This window comes from Camelus bactrianus, chromosome 6 (genome assembly GCF_048773025.1).
Source record: "Camelus bactrianus isolate YW-2024 breed Bactrian camel chromosome 6, ASM4877302v1, whole genome shotgun sequence".
NCBI classification, from domain to species: Eukaryota; Metazoa; Chordata; class Mammalia; order Artiodactyla; family Camelidae; genus Camelus; species Camelus bactrianus.
Genome location: NC_133544.1, coordinates 98366997 through 98380654, shown reverse-complemented (window position 1 = coordinate 98380654; position 13658 = coordinate 98366997). Strand labels below are relative to the sequence as shown.

Sequence of the window (13658 nt, the reverse complement as noted above, 5' to 3'; positions counted from 1 at the left end):
CACCACTTCTTTCTTTGTGAGAACTCTGTACTCCCCATACACCATCCTGAACGCAGGTGCCTTGCTGGCTGGGACCGAGATATTTCAGTCTCACACAGCCTGCATCCTTTCACTTTCCCCTTTCTACCTTAAAAAGCCTTTCCTGAGTCTCCCACCCCTCTGATTCTGAACTTCACAAAGTGCTGAGGTTGCATGCAGTCACTGTGTGCATACCTCCCAGGTTTTGACTAGGTTTCCTTCACAAGATCTTCATTAAGGAGCTTCATCAAGAAGTTTAAAGAGTCTTTTCTTACATCGGAGTGGAGGAGCCTGCATAAAATTTAAATGGCCTTGAAGAGAGAGTAAACCAGGGACAGAGAGGTCATAGGTCTTAGTCAACAGTGTCACGAGGCAAAATGTTCTTCGAAGGCTCAGAGTGGCTTCTGAACACGGAGTCAGGAGGGAGGAGGTGCCAGGCTGTGAGTGGGATGAGTGACACTGGGTACGCTACCCCAGCTGGGGAAGTATTGGATTTTGTTCTAGTTTTCCAAAGAATTTCTTACCACCTTTTCTCTTATTGTCACATACCATTTCCTACGGATTAAGAAAATCAATGTCAGTCATTTGGGCCAATTGGTAGAAGCTACACGATGCCATTCACAGGGCTGGGATGTAACAGCCACACCAGTCTAGGTTGAAAGACCAGTAGGGGTATTTCCAAGGTAATCACGGGCATGCAGCAAACTCCCCAGCTTCAATTACCTCATCTCAAAAGTGGGGCCAATAAAACTACCAAGCAAAGTGCGTGATGATTATGGCCGACATCTGTTTACTAGGTAAGTGCCCGTGACAGCTGACACTGGATTAGGAATGAATATGATCAACGAGGCACAGTCAGCCTGGTTACATGCACCCTGCCTTCATGCCTTGGTGCAGGAGCGGAGTTTGTTTAGCTGAAATGAACGCCCCCAGAGCAGCCCTGAAGGGAAAGCTCCCAGCTCTGCACGGCGAGGCGTGTTCCTTTCCTTCTCTGAGCTGATAACAGTTTGCAGTCGTCTGTTTTTACATTTATCCCTTTAGTACCTGCCTCCCCTCCGGAGTTTTTGCTTAAGCAGAACAGGTCCAGGTTTGTGTTGCTGCCTGCCGGATATTCTGGGCTGGGAGACAGGCGACTCCACGTCTGGCTCTGGTGCTGAACGGAGAGGGCAGAAATCCCAGGGGCCCATGCTGAACAGAGGCCCCTGCACCCAAAATTATGGTCTGACTTTGGGCAAATTACACCGTCTTCTTTACCCTAAGATTCCTCATCTGTTCATGAAAATAACTGCCCATGGCATGTAGAGTTTCAAGGATTAAAGGAAACCACCAAATTCACAACCTATTCAAGCGGCTACCAGTACGTCCTCAACAGGCACATGCTACCTTTACGGCTGTAACACACGCTAAGCGGGGCGGAAGGACACAGTAAACACTGCTAAGTGCCTGTTAAGTGTTTCATGTGTGTTATAATACTGTTTAAAACTTACAACAAACCCAGGAAGAAACGAATATTATAATGCATATTTCACAGATTCACCAACAGTTTAATGGAGGTTACACTCTAGTCCAAGGTCCTTTGGTGAGGAAATGGCGATTTAAACCTGAATCTGAGCCCAGGCCTGGGCTACACCTCTCTCCAATCCACCTCACCACTTGCCTATGAAATCCACCTGTCCAATACACGTTTGCACAGGTCAGCTCTTAAATGCAAAGTGTGCCACCGTTTGTCAATGTTTGTTAATTACCATAAAGTGCTCTCAGAAACCGCTACAGAAAAGACAGGTTGACCCACATCCCTGCCAACAAAGAAGAGATATTCTGCCTTGCGTTCTCCTGTAATGTGCAGAAACCCTTCCCTACACCACCAAATTCAAATGTATGCTTCCTCCATGTTTATGTTTGCACACGGCTTATTAAAGTAGAAGGTACCTGCAGTAATTCCATCTCGTTTCCTTTGCAAGTTTCCAGATTATCCACAATCAGTCTGTGAATGAAAATACTACAATGTGAATTAAAATACTACAACCATGTCAGTAAACAAAGAATGCTGAAACCAAGTCATCAAGGCTGCCGCCACCCCCCAGTGCGGACAGACCTGAAGCCCAGCCTCTACAGCCACTCACAATGCTGCCCTCTGAACAGACTGAGAATAAGAAGACAGGATAATTGCCCTAGATAGCTAGGTGCTTGTCTAAAGAATGAATCCAGTGAGGTCAAATGATACATACAAAGGCACTATATTCTTTAACTTGAGATGCCTGGATTTCTTTAGATAAAAAGCAATCTTTTATTGTTCCAACTCCCTGGTCTTTGTTGTAAAGCTCCTGTATAATCCTAGTTCCTCCCCTACTTCTTGGGAGCAGTCCCTCAGACAGATTTGAAGGCTGTCATCCCGCCTCGAGTCCTCTCGCCTAATAAAGTGTAACTCTAAACTTTCAGGCTACATATTTCTTTCAGTCGACAAGTCCCAGAATAGACACAACTCATCAATTCTGTAATGGAACACACTGGATCAGGAACCAAAAGCGTGTTCTAGTCAAGAAAAACTACGGGTCCCTCTTTCTTTCTGTCATTATACAATCCCACCAGAACTCATTAATTTGCTGTCTGCTCATCTGGCAACCAAACTCAGAGAAGAGTCAACTCAGCAAAGTGCTCTACTCGGGAGAACACCCCGCAGCAGCACTGCAGGCTACCTGCCCTCCCGCACGCTCTGCCGACCCCTAGTGTCCTCCGTGGAGACCAGGCCAACAGAGGTGTTCCCAACAGCTGCAAAGTCCCACAGATTAAATAAAAGCATTATATTTTCTACGATATGTTATGTATATAACCATTTCTGAAAACAGCTTTGCCAAAAGCACAAATTTTCCACATTAATCTGCATAGGCAATTCCGGCCCCCAAGGGAAAACAAGTCTTATGACGATGCTAAGGCCTCCAAAGTCCTCTCCAGGACCATCAACCAAACTGCCTGCAGGCCTGCAGCTGCAGGCGGCTACATGTCTGTTTTTAAAGCAACCCCTTCCTGCCCTCGGGCGCTACAAAGTCCCTCTATGCCCTCCCATTTCAGGGTAAGAGCAGCCACTGCAGAAACTTGCAGGGCAGCACTGACAGGACTGGACACAGAGGATCAGAGCTAAACTAAGCCTTCTGATGACACGAGCTTGTCACTGTGTCATTTTACAGATGAAGGTATATATAGAGAGGTGGGGTGATCTTGCTCAAAGTCACACAGCTAATAAGTTGCAAAGTCTATAACTCAGCTCCACCCCCTGGAGTGACGCTCCAGCTGGGACACCCACAGGGTTCTCTCGTGCCTGCCTGACCAGTCCTTTACTGTCACTCATAACCCACCACAGTGTCTGACCCTAGCCTGAATTTTCAGCCTCATCTCCCTCTAGTTTCTCAGGAACAAGGCTGCTCGGGCCACTGTGTGACTTCCGGCTCCCCAAACCCTCAGTGCTCAGGGTGGTCTTGCCTGTGCAACCAGCACCCTGCTCAGAGGCTCTTCCTTCCCTGCAGGAGGACGTTTCCACTCTCCGCAGGGACACCCCCTCTGGGAAGCGCTCTTCTCCCCCTCAGCACGGCAGGTGTCCCAGTCCACATCCCGAGCTGCCCCATTAGGACTGCCTGTGCCCAGGTCTGCTAGTCAGACCAGCAGCCTCAGAGCCAGGGATTATGCCCGGGTCTCCCTGCAAACCTACTGCCCGCCTCACAGCCCCCAGCCAGTAGGTCACCTGGAAGTCACAGCAAGTGCCCCACCCAATCCCGAAATCTCTTCATTTGCCAGCACCGCTGATGACTGGTCTCCAAAGTTTGGTCAGTTTCACACAAAACAGCAGCTTCCACTGAAGCTGAGGGTTTTCACTTCTGCTCCCCATCCTTAATGGAAACGTCAAGGGAAACCAAAAGACCTTTTCTCAACCCTTTTCTGATGACACATTCCCACCCACATTACTCACATGCTCAAGAGTTTTGGGTCCATGTGATTTCGTTTCCCTTATGCTAAGTGGCTCAAAACACTGCAGGATTCTTTCTCTTTTGAGAGTATTTGTTTGTACTGAGTTTATTGACTTTAATCTCTTTTTGTCTCTCTCTTAAGTGTCCCTAGCAGTTGCCACTTCTTAGCCCCTTCAGCAGCCTCACTCCCATCATCTAGTCTAGGAAATCATCTGTGATGAGGGGCCCGGGGGCAGTCACAGAAGATGGAACAAAGGTACAGAGAGGCTACATAATTTGCCCGAGAAGATCAGCTTCAAGCCCCAAAACTGTGTGTCACGTCCCTCTGTTTAACACTTATGCTAAACTAGTTAACTTTTTATAGATTATGGTTATAAACAGATGAGGTATCAAAATACATAGAAGGACACACATCAACTCTAAGATGTTTATTAACTCCACTATTTTGTTTCTATTTATTTTATTTCTATTAAAAAATATTAGGAACCTCTGCAGTGAATATAACAAAATGTTAATGGGTGTTAAATCCAGAATATAGAGGCGTAAGTGTATCATTACTCATAATTATTTGTATGCTCAGAAGACAAAATGATTTGAACGTCTCTCTCCCCTCCCCCTACTCGCTACTGGCTCTCACCTGAGCTCCCAGACCACACATATAACAGCCTTTCACTTTATCCACAGCTGAACTCATCAGCGTTCCCCCAAAGCTCCCTCTGCAGCTTTCCCTGCTCAGAGCACAGCAGGACCATCATTTACCTCATTAATCCACCCAGAAATCTGGGCCTTACTCCATCCTACCTTCACAGACATCATTCATCCTTTCCTTTTTACCATCTAAACATGCCTAAAATCTGTTCGTTTTTTCCCGGTGACTGTCCCACTGACTGTCCCACCGCTCAGGTAGAAGCCACCAACACTGCCCACCTGGACTCACGAGTCTCCCAAGTGGCCTTCCAGCTGCTCTCCCCTACTTGACACAAATTGGATTTTGTCACTCCCGTTCTTTTATGACTCTTTTCAAACCTAGTGTTCTTAGAAGAAACTCCAAGTTCTTCACATGGTGAAGGTGTTTGCCATGAAACTGTCAGCTCAGGGAGGGCAGGACCCCCCTCCTCCTTGGCCCTCCTCTTTCCCTAAGCCCCGCCCTCTCCCTCGGCCCCGCCCTCTGGCACAGCGCTGGCTCAGGAGGACCTGCTGAGCTACACCAGCCTGTATTCTAACCCTGGTGTTCAATTCTTAGCAAATTGCTTCACTTATCCATACAAATCCAAGGTAGATTAGAAAGATTTTAGATGTTGAGCTAGACTATTGATTTGGGGATTTTGCACTAGCAACCTGCAATTACATGTTCTAATGATTCTGTCTTCTTAAAACAACACCCAGATTTAAGGAGTTATTTGTGGAATGTCTTCGGAGTAAAAGGGACTGTACTTTTACAGACTTTATGTTGTATAACATGAACAACACGGACAGGGTCACAAATGGAACTGCCTCACAAGTGACAGAAGACAGTTGAGAGGCACAAAGCAACAGGTCACAAAGACGGAAAGAGCAAATTTGTTTTGCCAACCCCCCCAAAAATGCCTGAAAGAACCAAAAATTCTGAATTTTGAAAGTAAAAGATTATCATATAGTGAAATAAAATAAATAATCCTCTTCATCAGGGTTTCAAAATCTGACTCCAGATTTTTTAGCAGGCCATACTGAATCCTAGCACAGAAAAATCAGATGGACTAGTGGTGAGTAAGTTCCAGGAAAACTGCAGTAATTCCTCCACTTGTGTAAGGACATACACTCACCTGCCGAAGGTGAATGTAGACTGCATTCTGGAGAAATTCGGAAGCTTCCAGGCTCCGCTTCTGGATGCCGAGGACACGGACAGCTTGGAAGCATGCTTCTAACTCAGTCACCGGAATTCTTACACTGCAGGGGGAAAAGGAGGCCCTCAGTCGATAGCAGAGATGTTCCTGTCGTGTATCACAGGCCGTGCCTCAGGGACTCAGTGCCTTGCAGCAACCCGGCCCCAGGCGAGGATCCAAAGCGTGGCCCACCGAAGCAGGAGGTGCACTGTGCTTGAGAAATCCCATCCCCGATGGGGGCAAGAGGGGCTGGTGGTGTTGAGTGAACCTATAAATGCCCACAGAAATATGCCTGCATTCATTCAAGTGATACAAGCAACAGTAGCAGGCTATTTAACAAAATTTCAATTTTCAGTGGAAATTTTGCCATTCCTTTCCGCTTGTCCCCTGCACTCTGAAACAGGCTTAGGCTCTCTCACACCTGCAGCTCTGAAGCAATAGTTGTGAAGTCATTTTACTTTGCTGCAAGTGTCCTCGGTCCCCTTGTAACTGTGTCTGTCCTCTCTTAACACAGTCGGATATCTTCCTGGATCTCTACCTGAGTTCCTTTCTCCTCCTCCTCAGATCCTGAGATAAAGGACAAGTGAAGGCACATGACCAGAAAAGGCACTGTGGACTTGACTGAAATCCACAGTGACCCCCTAGGTGAGTGCTGCCCACCCCTTACATTCGATTTTCAAGGTTCTGCACAGGGTGACATCCAGCCCAGAGAGGTGGCCCAGGCCCATTGGAAGCTACGTGGCTTGGGCACGGGGACAGGTGCAGGAGCTGGTTCCGGGGCCAGGCCCCTCCCCACCTCTGCTCCCCTCTCTCCCGAGGCCCCGCTGCCAAGCACTCAGGCTCCGTGATCTTATGTCCTTCTCTTCTACTCTACTCCAAACCCTTTTCCTTTTCCTTTTTTCCCTAATTATCCCCAGCTGGAGTGATTTTTCAATCGCAGTATCTGAAAAAATTTCCTACAGCCGAAAATGAGGTCTCAAGAAGTCAAAGCACATATGCTACATCCTGAAGAGTGCCGCTGGCTAGGGGGACCCTCACCAACACTCACGTGGCATCAGACATGTTTCAGGGTCGGCCACCCCCAACAAGAGTGTGCTGTGACCCCTATGCCCGCACAGCATCTCTGCTCACAAAAATATAGTTGGCCCACTTATCGGTTATTAAGAAGCAAAAATACAAAATTGCTCATGTTTCTTACTAAAATTATCTATGAAGCAGAAAAGGGAATTGTAAGAGAAAAGAACAATTTTGACCCCATGTTAGGTCTGTTCCTTTGGCTTTAACCCTGTGCCCTGTTTTCTAGGCTCAGACTTGCTAGCTCTGCACCATTTGTAAAAGAAAGTTGCCTTTAGACTGAAATATCCAGGACAGCCTATTCTCCTGGCCGTGATCTTGAAGGATGCTAATTCATCTGCACTTATGTAGAGATGGCAAGTTGCAAAATAGAGAATAACCTTTGTTTTTTTTTTTTTTTTTTGGAGTTTTCACAGGGGCAACATGATTTGATCCGCATGGACAGCTGCAAGAACAGCGGATTCAAAGGACAAGCAATTCATACAGCAAGAAGTTTCCAACAACCAATCAAAACCCCGCCCCTTTTTAGTATAAAAGAAGACTCAATTCTGACTTGTGGAAGATGATTCTCCAGGACATCAGTCTGCCATATTCTGGATCTGCCAGCTTTGCAAATAAAGTCACTATTCCTTGCTCCAACACCTCATCTCCCGGTTTATTGGCCTGTCATTTGGTGAGCAGAATGAGTTTGGACTCGGTAACAAAATGACTGCTTTGGAGGTAGTATGTCTCCACTGTTTCCTCGTTTCCAATATGTAACATGCACATTACTTATGATCTAGTGCAAATAATTCATCAAAGACAACCAGAAAAAGAAACTATACTCACCCAGCTATCAACACTGAACACAAAACCTATCAATTTTATATGCTGTTTAAGAACACAACCGAAAAACCTAACATAGGGAGTTGATTCCACGGAAATAAAATTATTTCTACTCCTTCAAAATTTTTCTTTTCTTTTCTATTTTATTTTGTTTTGCTTATTGAAAAGAAAATAAAAGTCAGATCATTTTATTTCACGTATTTTTGTTATAGCTACATACTTTAAATACTACAGAGACTTAAATTGCAATAAAAAATTGTTCATATATTAGTATAAAGATATATACACAATCAATGGGGATTAGGAATGGAGTGGACATTTACTAAAAATCCACTGCAATCCAGTCTTTTACAAGCATATCCTGGAATATAAGCTCTATTATCCAGGAGTCCTCACCCACGTTCTCACTGCTGAGTCCCTTAGTAATCAACTACTAAGGCACCAGCATAGAACCATGTGATCTTTATTTTAGGAATAAATGAGGGAATTGATTCATTCAATTCTAAAACAAAAACCCTAAAATAAATACTGAACTTATTTACAGATAAAGAAAATTGTTCCCTCAAAAAGTAAAGTTTCTTCCTCAAGGTCACAAAGCTAATAAATGGTAAAGGCAAGATTTGAACTAATCTGCCTGATTCTAAAAACTAAGGTGGAAATCCCATTAGACTGGGGAGGGTCCAGCTGCGCAGCCTATCACCCTATTTTGTTCAGATCTAGCCTTAGACAGCCTGAGACAGCACCCCATTCCTATGGAACTCGAGGGCAAACGATAACATTAAGGATTTTATATCCAGCAATTTCTTAGGTCTCATGTATATAAAGTGTCAGCAAGTCAGCAGAAAATCTCTGGGAACCATTAGTGGGTCCAGACCTTTTTGCTGATTAGAAACTCAATCTATCAGGACATAGTGACCTTCCCATGAGAGGCCACATGGACATAAACTAAAGGCAGCTGAACAATGAAATCTAGCAAGACCCTGGAACTCAAGCAAGAAGGATCCCTGCCATCCCCCACCCAGTTGCCTCTTCATCCAAGTGGACACGAAGACAGAAGACCCGGGTTCTTGTCCAAGTTACACTATCATGGATTCTCACCCATAAAAAGTTACAACTCTATGCTGTCATAAGTCCTTTCCAACTCAAATATGATGACACCAATATCTCAGCAGAATATCTATGTCTCCACTTCCCCTCTTCTAATAGGAGAATATTTCTATGGACACAAAGCAGAAATCCAATTTAAAAAACCATGCACAAAGCCAGGTGAATTTCTGCTTAAGAGACTTTCCTCTCACGCTCAGTGAATGAAAACTCAGAAAAAGAGTTCCTTCTCCTTCAGCAAACGGGAGGCATCCTGATTGTGTGTGTGTGTCTGTGTGTGTGTGTATAAATCAAATATAATGGTCTGGGATGTGTACAGATTTTTTTTAATGTCACTGTAATTTCATGGGGATGAGCCAACATTTAAAGTAATTTGAATCTAGTGTTCTCAGACAATCTCAGGCTCTTTTGGTGGAGGAGGTGAAAGGGGAGAGTAAAGGAGGAAAGAGGTAAATGAAACAAAGAAGTAAGAATACTGCTAGGGAAAGGCAAGACGTTAATTTTGTTCTCATTGCATCACAACAAATTAGGGACTGGCTTTCCCCCGATGTCTTATTGAGCACTGAGTTGCAGAAGAAGAGGCAACAACCCATTTCTCACTGAGATTGTGGCTGTACGTGGCATCTTATAGACACAAATCATTTACACTGATCAAACACTCTAGCAGCAGGCCGTAATTCTCCTGTTTTGAGAGACAAGAAAACAGGAGTTCAAAGAGGATGTATAACTTGACAAAAGTCAGAGGACCAGTAAACTAAAGAGGATGAATTCAAACTCAGATCTGAATGCAGAGTCTGCTCTTCCCACTCCCAGGACTGGAAAGTCCTTAACACACAGGCTCCCCAGCTCCCCTGCAGTGTTCCTAGCGCCAAGCATTTCCCATGGTAATGTTAGCCAGTTCTCACAGACACAGCGCTCTGTGCAGCCAATGACCTCCATCGGACCTTGATCATCTACCTGCCACTCCCACCAGGCTTCACCATACAGGCAGGAGTGCTGGCTTTCAAGTGCATACAAAGCCACCCCCGGTCTAACCTGGGCTCTTCTGCGGCTTCTCCAGCCTAAAGGCAGCCATGAAACTGCTCACAGTCTGTACATGAGCCACACTACCTCTCTCCATCTGTCTCCCCACCTATACTACTACTTAGCTATGACCATTTTGAGAATCTTGGAAACAAATTTTTAAAAACAGAAAAGAAAGGATTCTGGAACAAGTGCTTAATACTTACAATTTTAAATGACAAGTTACAAATTGAGTATTGACAAACCGAATCTTCCTTTCTAAATGTCAGTTTTAAGCATTTAAATATATAATAGCAAAAAATTCTCACAAAATTAACAAAAACATAAACAATAAACTGGAATAAATTCAAAAATAATGCCCATGTTCTAAATGGAGATACTTCAGGACTATACTGAGTGTTAAAGTAAGAGGTATGAATGTAGAGACATAAACATATTGCATGGAGGAAAGCAGTTTTGTAAAGATGTAAGTTCTCCTAAGAATAATTCAAAACTTACTAAAAACTCCCATGAAAATTCCAATCTGATTTTTTTTAACTTGAACAAAATATTTTGGAACTCTTCAGGAATAATAAAGTCATAATACTAGACAAGAAAATTTGGGTCGGAAGAAAATAATCAAAAAAAATCAGACTGCCAGTGATTAAATAAATTTTTACAATATGTAAGATATGGTGCTGGAGTAAGGAAGGGAGATTGACAGAAAGGAACCATGAGTTCAAAAAGAGACTCTAGTGTATGTAATTATTTTGTACAGGTGGGATTTCAAATCAAAGAGAAAAGTATGAATTCAATAATTGTCCTGGGACAATCAGAATCACCTAGAAAGTATAAATTCTATTCCTGTCATAATGACCACAAGATAAATTGCACATAGTGATGTAAATATTAAAAAGTACTAATAACAGCAAATACAACCCTTTGCTCTTATTAACTCAACTTCTCCTCACTATAACAAGTACTATTATAATCACCACCTTAGAGATTAAAAAAACCTACAGAAGAGATTTATTCCATTATAAGGAAGTATTTCTAAGAATGTCAAAGATAAAACCCTTAAGGAAGACATTTACTATCTTAAGAGTAGTTTGAGCCACAACAAGAATAAAAAACTTCCTGAACAAAATGAAAGGAAAGAAATGACAAGAAAAAGCTCTGTGATACATGTTGATGAAGTCACGAAGTAAATTTTCATAACATACAAATAGCTGTCACAAAGCAACAAGAAGCTCCCTCACTTAAATGTTTGCAAAGGACACAATGAATCATTCATTTTAAAAAATTCAAAAGGCTAATGAGTGAAAAAAGCTCAAAACTTCACTGGTCATCAAATGCAAACTAAAACAATGAAAAAGCACTTTTGCTTATCATATTGGCGAATATTTTTAAGATATTCTAGTTAGTGTCCATCTGTGGGAGAACAAATCATGAGCGACTTTTTCAGAGGATGACATATCAATGGATATGTAAACTCTGAAAAACGTACATACACACTGACTCAACTCCACTTTTAGGAATCGTTTCCTTTAGAAAAAAAAAATCAGTCCAAACAGATGTATCCATCAGGGCATTTACACAGCACTGTTTACAAAGGTGGGAAGAAAAACTGAAGTGAAATAATATCCAGCGATAGAGAATTGGTTACATAAGTAATTGTGCATTTTTTCATTCCCCAATGGAGAAGGAATTTCTAGAGTCACTTGAAAGGAGTCTGTGATGAATGTAAGTGTCACATCCAGGGACTAAATTTCCAGAAGCCTTAACTAAAGGAATATACATACAAGATCACAGGAATGTCTGTACAAGAAGGATGCAAGTCAAACATTCTTTCTGACAGTGGAAAGTGGAGAAAACTTAACTCTCCACCATTAAGACAATGTTACGGTAAATCAAGGCGAGCTGCGGGCGCTGAGGGAGCCGGCGTTTCGCCATGGTCCAGGGCCTTGTCCACAGCACTCTCCCACCAAATGTGTCCGTGGACAAGAGACGACACCCGCACATCAGGAGACCCCTCCAATCTATCTGAAAGGGCCGGGTGAGTCTGGAGTGGGAGGACGTCCATGATATACCCCTGAGTGAATAAAGCGAGCTGCAGAGAAACATATAGTATGGTCTCATTTTTAAATAAATCATATATACACACAACTATACATTGATTTCTCATATGTGTATATATATGTATCTCATAGGCATAAAGGTCATGAAATATATATACCAAATTTTCCACAGCTTTTACTCTCAGGAAATAATGGGAAGGGAGTTAGGGGCCTTCCTGTACCACCACAGTTCTCTTTTCAGTATTTCAGTTAAGTATACTTGGAATTTAAAAGTTTATTTAAGTCCGAAGTAAAATGGACGATGCATTCCTTAAGACAGAATGCTACACTGGTCATTAAAAATCATGCCAGGGGAGATAGAATATTGTAGAAAAACATGTAATAAGCCGAATGGAAAATGGAGATCTCCGCAGAGTAAACAGGGACAGAGTGCTCACTGGTTTTTATGACAGAGCTGATACACACTGACGAAAAGAACAGAAAATAAATGTTAAATTGTTAATTATTATCTCTGAGTAGCGGGACCAGGATAGACTCTTTTGCCCCTTTATTCAGACTTATATTAAATGCAAATTATTTTTCATATGCAAAAAGCATTTTTAGGCGTTTAGTACCACGCATTGGGGAATAATACATGAATACTTACAGAAACAAGTAACTAGGAGACACCGCAGCACCGCTACACAATGTAGAACGGGCGATCCTGATTAACATCGTGCAGTTACATAAGGACCCACAAAGTGAGAGCACCTGCTGTAACAGGGCGTGGCCCCCTTCTATTTGTCAGTTGTGTCTTCAGGTCTGAGGCAGTTCTGAGCACGGCCAGGGTCAGTGCTGGTGTCTGGATGGATGCTACTGGAGGTGAGGGCACCTGCAAGCGGAGAGGAAGAACAGAAACCATCGTCTGCCTTTTCTGTCTTGTTTCTTTGTTACTTTAAAAGAGAGGAATAAATAAGATAAACTGTGTATCTTCCCTACAGAAATTTCAGTAATGAAACCGTTTTTAAAGTCTTCACAGCTTATATTCTGCCTATAACTGTCTTTTCAACAAAGCATCATATTTATTAAATGTGAATTGACTCAGTTAATTAACTCCCTGTTGAAACATTCTAGTAAAGAACATGAAATGCCGTATGTAAAAGAACCACACCTGCAGTGACTAGCACAGCTGTCTTGACGGCAGTGCATTCAGCCCGCACCATCCAGTGGTCCTGAGCTCCTGATGCTGGTAAGAGAGCACGCTGCCGCCTCAGATGGAGAGATACTGTGAAAGAGATTGTACTCTACAGTACTGACAAAACATAACTGACAAATCCCAGGCTCCTTTGAGGCTGTCATTTTCTGTTTCTGGCCAACTCCCGTCAATGAGCAGAACCACCCCATTCCCGAGCCATGGGACTCATGTGGGAAGCAGTTTTGGAGAAATTTCCAGGTATAGAATGTAACAAACTATACATAGATCTCTGAAAAAAGAAAAGATGCAATATTCTGACTTTGGAAGAAACTCAAAATATTCTCCTAAGCCTTAGTAGCTGGAAAGGCTGGGCATCTCCTAAGCCTCTTATTTATTTCGCAGCCAGTGGGCATCTCCCACAAACCCTGTTTCCCTGTGTCTGCTGGGAGCCTCAGGCACACTGTTGCTGTCAATCTTATAAGTCACAGGGCAGACGCGTGTCTCTCATGCCTGCAACCCTCACACAGGCTTGCCTCCTAGCCTCACTGTCTGAACTTGGCCC

The 13658-nt window shown here is 43.3% G+C and overlaps 1 protein-coding gene across 3 annotated transcripts in view; it reads right to left on the bottom strand.

The window, feature by feature from the left end:
- The window catches only part of LOC141578004 (uncharacterized), a 115580-nt gene that overhangs the window by 76098 nt on the left and 25824 nt on the right, over positions 1 to 13658 (bottom strand). For 2 of the 3 annotated variants that reach the window (XR_012507832.1, XR_012507830.1), the window contains one exon: positions 5780 to 5903. The gene's annotated coding sequence lies outside the window, so the exon portion shown is untranslated. Of the gene's footprint in view, positions 1 to 5779; positions 5904 to 12568; positions 12794 to 13658 lie in introns of all 3 variants that reach the window. The other variant, XR_012507831.1, reaches the window with a different exon arrangement.